Source organism: Acipenser ruthenus, chromosome 8 (genome assembly GCF_902713425.1).
Source record: "Acipenser ruthenus chromosome 8, fAciRut3.2 maternal haplotype, whole genome shotgun sequence".
Lineage (NCBI taxonomy): Eukaryota > Metazoa > Chordata > Actinopteri > Acipenseriformes > Acipenseridae > Acipenser > Acipenser ruthenus.
Genome location: NC_081196.1, coordinates 24322675 through 24328674, shown reverse-complemented (window position 1 = coordinate 24328674; position 6000 = coordinate 24322675). Strand labels below are relative to the sequence as shown.

Genomic DNA, 6000 nt, shown 5'->3' with positions numbered 1-6000 from the left:
TTGGAAAATGGATCAGAGATTTTGTTTTAACATGACTGATCAATACGAGGGCTTTAATCTCAAATAAAGGACCTTGAATGTTATTGTGATGAGGCAGGGGTAAATGAATAGCCTTACAAGGAATCCCCAGAAGAGATCATACTGATGTGATTGGCAACAGAGAAAAAAAAGAAAGCCACCATCTAGACTATAATGTGCTGGATTCAGTCTCCATGGAAACCTCATCCTCCTGTACCCCCCCCCCCCCCCCCACACCACAATCACACACACATTGAACATGCTCTGTGGCTTAGGGCAGTGTCCGTGTTTTTAATAAATGATGTATGAAACAGTCGGTGTCCAAGAGAAAAGAGAAAAGCCATATTATTTATTTACAAGTCTACCCTCCCCCAAAACTAATTTTAAACCTGCTTCTTTCTCTGAATATTTATTGTCCTGCATGTAATGGCTGTGCTCTGCAGCCCCCCTCCCAGATGTTCCAGTCCCAGCTGGTCTCCCTCCCTCTCACTGAACTCACTTTGCATATCAGTAAGTTATGGAACAGACCATTTTCCCCATGAACAAGGGGGAAGTTGATCATAGCCCACCACTCCCTTTTCTAAGCATCAGTGTTTTTTTATCCTTTTGCCTTTCTCTAACAAATTGATTTATTCCTTATTGCTTATGTACCCCTTTCCTTTATTGCGTATTCATGTGACCAGTCCCTGATTCTACCTGCCCCCTCTACACACACACAGACCCAGTCTTGTGATGGTACAAACCAGCTCATCAGCGGCTGCAGGGATGCAGTAACCAAACCCTGCTGCAGCAATTTCAAGCACCTTCAACACAGTCCCTATTTAAGATGTGATGAATCTTTAAACATTTTGTATCCCCCACCTTGCTGCAAGCGGAAGACGCCCCCTTTCCTTCACACTCCTATTTCCTCGCTCTCTCCCATGCTTCCTCCCTCCTGTGCTTTCTCCATTCTGCCTCAACCTTGACTGGATCGTCTGTTGGGATGTCAGCAGTGGACAATAGGCTGCACACGCCCTCCTATTCTGTAGGATGCTAAGACTGCATTAGCCCCTCAAATTCTGATGTGAGTATGACATGCCTTCAGATTATTATTATTTTAGTAGCTATTCATGGTTAAAAGTGTCTTGCTAACTGGAATTGATATTTACCTCCAGCCTTAGCTTTGGACACACCTGTGCTGCTTAGAATTAATACCTGTGATCAAAATAATTTAGTTTCAATGTTTGTACTGTACTTTTATAAATATATAGTATTTGTTGTGTATTGTATGCGTGGATGCTGGGTTTTAAAATAGCTGTTATGTAAATTAGTCATTTTAAAGCAGTAGGAACTGTGCAACCCTCCCTATTAATGAAGTCTCAGAACCCTTCATGGATCAGATTATCTATCTCTCTCTCTATCTATCTATCTATCTATCTATCTATCTATCTATCTATTCTTTGCTCAGATAGATAGAAAAATACATTTCACAGTTGTACACACACACATATACAGTGCCTTGCATAAGTATTCACCCCCCTTGGATTTTTCCACATTTTCTAGTGTTACAACCTGGAATTAAAATGGATTTAATTAGGATTTTGTGTCACTGATCTACACAAAATAGTCCATAATGTCGAAGTGGGTAAAAAAATCTACATGTTTTTCAAAATTATTTACAAATAAAAAACTGAAAAGTCTTGATTGCATAAGTATTCACCCTCTTTGCTGTGACACCTCTAAATAAGCTCTGGTGCAACCAATTGCCTTCAGAAGTCACATAATTAGTTGAATGGAGTCCACCTGTGTGCAATTAGTGTCACATGATCTCAGATTAAATACACCTGTTTCTGGAAGGCCCCAGAGTTTGTTAGAGAGCATATCTAAACAAACAGCATCATGAAGACCAAGGAGCTATCAAAACAAGTCCGGGATAATGTTCTGGAGAAGCACCAATCAGGGTTGGGTTATAAAAAAATATCCCAAACTTTGAACATCCCCCGGAGCCCCGTTAAATCCATTATTAAAAAATTGAAAGAATATGGCACAACCGCAACTCTGTCTAGAAAAGGCCGTCCACCAAAACTCAGTGACCAGGTAGGAGGGCATTATTCAGAGAAGCAACCAAGAGGCCAATGGTAACTCTGAAGGAGCTGGAGAGATCCACAGCTGAGATGGGAGAAACCGAATGACTATAACCCGAACGCTTCACAAAGCTGTGCTTTATGGAAGAGTGGCGAGAAGATAGCCATTGCTGAAAAAAACCCATATCAAATCCCGTTTGGATTTTGCCAAAAGGCATGTGGGAGACACAACAAACATGTGGAAAAAGGTTCTCTGGTCTGATGAGACCAAAATTGAACTTTTTGGCCTTAGCACAAAATGCTATGTGTGGCGCAAAGCCAACACTGCTCATCACCCTGAGAACACCATACCCACGGTGAAGCATGCTGGTGGCAGCATCATGTTATGGGGATGCTTTTCATCGGTAGGGACTGGGAAACTGGTCAGGATTGAGGGCAAGATGGATGGAGCCAAATACAGGGAAATTCTAGAGGAAAACCTGTTTCAGACTGCAAGAGACCTGGGACTGGGGCAGAGGTTCACCTTCCAGCAGGACAATGACCCTAAACACACAGCCAAAGCTACAATGGAGTGGTTTAAAAACAAGAACCTGAATGTCTTAGAATGGCCCAGTCAAAGCCCAGACCTCAATCCGATTGAGAATCTGTGGCAAGACTTGAAATTTGCTGTTCACCAAAGGTTCCCATCCAACTTGACAGAGCTAGAGCAATTTTGCCAAGAAGAATGAGCAAAAATTGCAGGATCCAGATGTGCAAAGCTGGTAGAGACTTACCCAAAAAGACTCACAGCTGTAATTGCTGCCAAAGGTGCTTCTACCAAGTATTGACTCGGGGGTGAATACTTATGCAACCAACAAATGTCTTTTTTTTTGTTTAATTAATATTTTGCACCTTCAAAGTGTTAAGTATGTTGTTTAAATCAAATAGTAAAATCCCAATTAAATCCATTTTAATTCCAGGTTGTAACACTACAAAATGTGGAAAAGTCCAAGGGGGGTGAATACTTATGTAAGGCACTGTATACAGGACATGCAGACACAACCATACATATGTACATATTGCACATGTAATTGAAACGTATATCTGGTAATATTGTAAGAACCACAGAGTACGGATATATTTGCAATTTTTTGCTGTAATGTGCTGCCTCTAGCCCCAGAAACTCACTGGAAAAAAGATCTTAGTTTCAATGAATGCCAGTTTTTGTTTTTTTTTTAGTTTCCATTAGCCGCAGACCTAGATCAAACCAGCTTTGATTGAAGTTTTGTCAGCCCTAGTTAGGACTTTGGACTCAAAGAATCTCTCCAGCTCAATGTTATGGAGAATTTAATGAGTATCCAATGCAAAGGGGAAATAAGAAAAAAGAGGAAATAAAAGAGGCTGGTAGTATTAATGGCAATTATACAATGACATGAAATGTATAGGAGATCACTGAACTTTCTGCACAATCCATAAAATCCATACTGCACACGGAACCAAGACAGTCCTAGTTTCAGATTGAAACAAGATGAGATTGAGTTTTGCCGGTTTCACAAAGAATTTGTAGACTAGTGTCATGAGTATTCTAGGTTCTCTTTCTAAATAAGTAAATAAATTAATTGTCTCCAACAGGATACTAGTTTCCCTGGATGACTGGCATTATTACTTCCTTGCAAAATAAATACCCTGTTTTTGTATTTGGTCATTGTTTTTTTTTACTGCCATGAAACCAGTCTGTTACTCCTCCTGTTTCAGTTTCAACATCACCTATATGTATAACACTGATAACTGCCATTTTTAATATTTTCCCAATTTGTATAATGAAATGACAGCCCTCCATTCTACCTTTTTTTCTTTCTACAGTCCATGGTTTAAAATGTGCCTTTAGTGTCCCTTGTATTGGATTCTCATTAGATCACTTCCTCTGCCAGAGAAAGTGGGCAGGAGGGAACCTCTCATACACACCTGTTCCAGTTCAGATTGGGTAGTTATCAATCTGTTGCTTATGGAAATTGATCAGATTGATTTAAGATTCAAACCAATCTGTGTTGAGCATTTGAAATTAACAACTTGGCAGCATTTAGGATAAGTTAGCGATTCTCTGTGTCAGCATGAAGGTAGTTGGGTTAAGTTAAAATCACAGAATCGTGGCCAGAAAGGGTCAGTTGAAAGCTACATACAAAAGAAGATGCCTAAAACAGAAAAGAAAGCTACCAGTAGCAGTTAGGAAGAGTATGAACTGGTCTACCCCAGTTGTCTGGTAGACATAAATAATAATCACAATACTCATACTTTGAAGGTTTTTGTTTTGTTTATTAGGCGTGCCTGAATTTTAGTAACAGCAATAGCGGCGGGTTGAATTTGTTTTCAATGTTTGGTAGAATACTGTACATCCAGATTATCCTGTGTATTGTTTCTTGAGTCAAAAATAAATGTATTACTTGCAAAAGAAAAATGAAAGAAGAAATCACAAAAGAATCTACAGAAAGTGTAAAGCGACAGAAAGTTATACCGAGTCCCTTTGGATATTGTTAGTTTTTTCTTGAGGTTAAATAAATTATATATTAAATGAGTGCAAAAAACGTCTTTCTTAATCATATTATTCTGCTTTTTATTGCAACTGTGGTACCATTCAGTAGAGCAAAAATGATAAAGGGGTGCTTGAGCTGAAACCTCCAAACAGAAGGGGTACAGTTTTAAAAGTTGAAAATCACTACAAGGGTATTATTTCTAAAAACAACTCCCCTGTTCTAAATACAGTGTCTGAACTGCTCACATACGTATATAGGTTTGAATTCTTGTATCATAAAGAACCCAAAGAGCTGGTTATGTATGTTGTGCATCTCCATGGTAAGTTTTATGAAACAGACTTGCAGACAGGCTACACTCTCAGCATATCTAAGTAAGAGTCTAAATACACTGCCAACATACATTGTAACTAAAATGACAGGGGGGAAGAGGCACTGCTGGGTATCAAAATGTCTGTCAAATGGGGGAAAACCTAATATTGTCTCTTTATGGCTGAAATGCAGTAACATCTTGTTCCCTGATTTAAACTTACATTTATCACAGAGCGAGTATTGTTTTTTTAATTAATTTTTTTACAAGTGATGTAACATCTCTAATGTGAAATTATATGTGTCTGGTAACACGCAGTATTTTGATTGGTCGCCATCATGGAATGTAAACCTCTGATAGGCTGAACGATCTATTGAAATGCAAAATACAAATTTGGCTTGCCATTTGCTCTTCTTGTAGAGTACAGGTTGGCATGTGGGGTGCTGAAATGTACCACGATGGCAGTAAGCAGTGCTGGAGGGGGGAATGGGAAGGTTTGAACCTGAAAGAGCCTCGTCCCTAGAGGGTCATAACCCTGAGCAATCATTTTGTAATCACCTGCTAAACCTTTAACTGGCCTATTCTCTGCCTGCCACACACTATTCCAGTCAAAACAGTATTTATTTATTAGGCTTCCAAGCCGTAGGCTGGGGAGGCCTATTGTTTTTGTTAGGATTATTATTATTATTATTATTTATTTTATTTTTTTCTGCCAAAACATGCTCAAAATTCGGTACACTGGTAGATGCCTATGGATGACAGTGGTGATGTTCAGCAAATTTGCGCAAGTCACATGGTTCGGCAGCCATATTGGATTTTGTGGAATTTGTTAAAACGCCTATGTTACTGCAGAGTTCTGAAAATTGCTATACATGTTGAGGGATAGTCCATGATTAACTGTTGTTAATATGAATGAAGCTGATTGGTTCTGTGGTTTGGCAACCACATTGATTAATGACATAAAATTACCATAAAAATATTAAATCATCAAAATTCAAACATCTTCTTTTCTGAAACCTCTTATCTGATTGAAGCAAAAATTGGAATAAAACATCTCAGTATGGTCTTCTGTTATGCTTGTTCAAGGGAAGTTGCTACTATG

The 6000-nt window shown here is 39.0% G+C and overlaps 1 protein-coding gene across 2 annotated transcripts in view; it reads left to right on the top strand.

The window, feature by feature from the left end:
* The first annotated feature begins 773 nt into the window (after positions 1–773).
* The window catches only part of LOC117406627 (tripartite motif-containing protein 3-like), a 77078-nt gene continuing 71851 nt past the window's right edge, over positions 774–6000 (top strand). For both annotated transcript variants that reach the window (XM_034010795.3, XM_034010793.3), the window contains exon 1: positions 774–1081. The gene's annotated coding sequence lies outside the window, so the exon portion shown is untranslated. The remainder of the gene's footprint in view (positions 1082–6000) is intronic.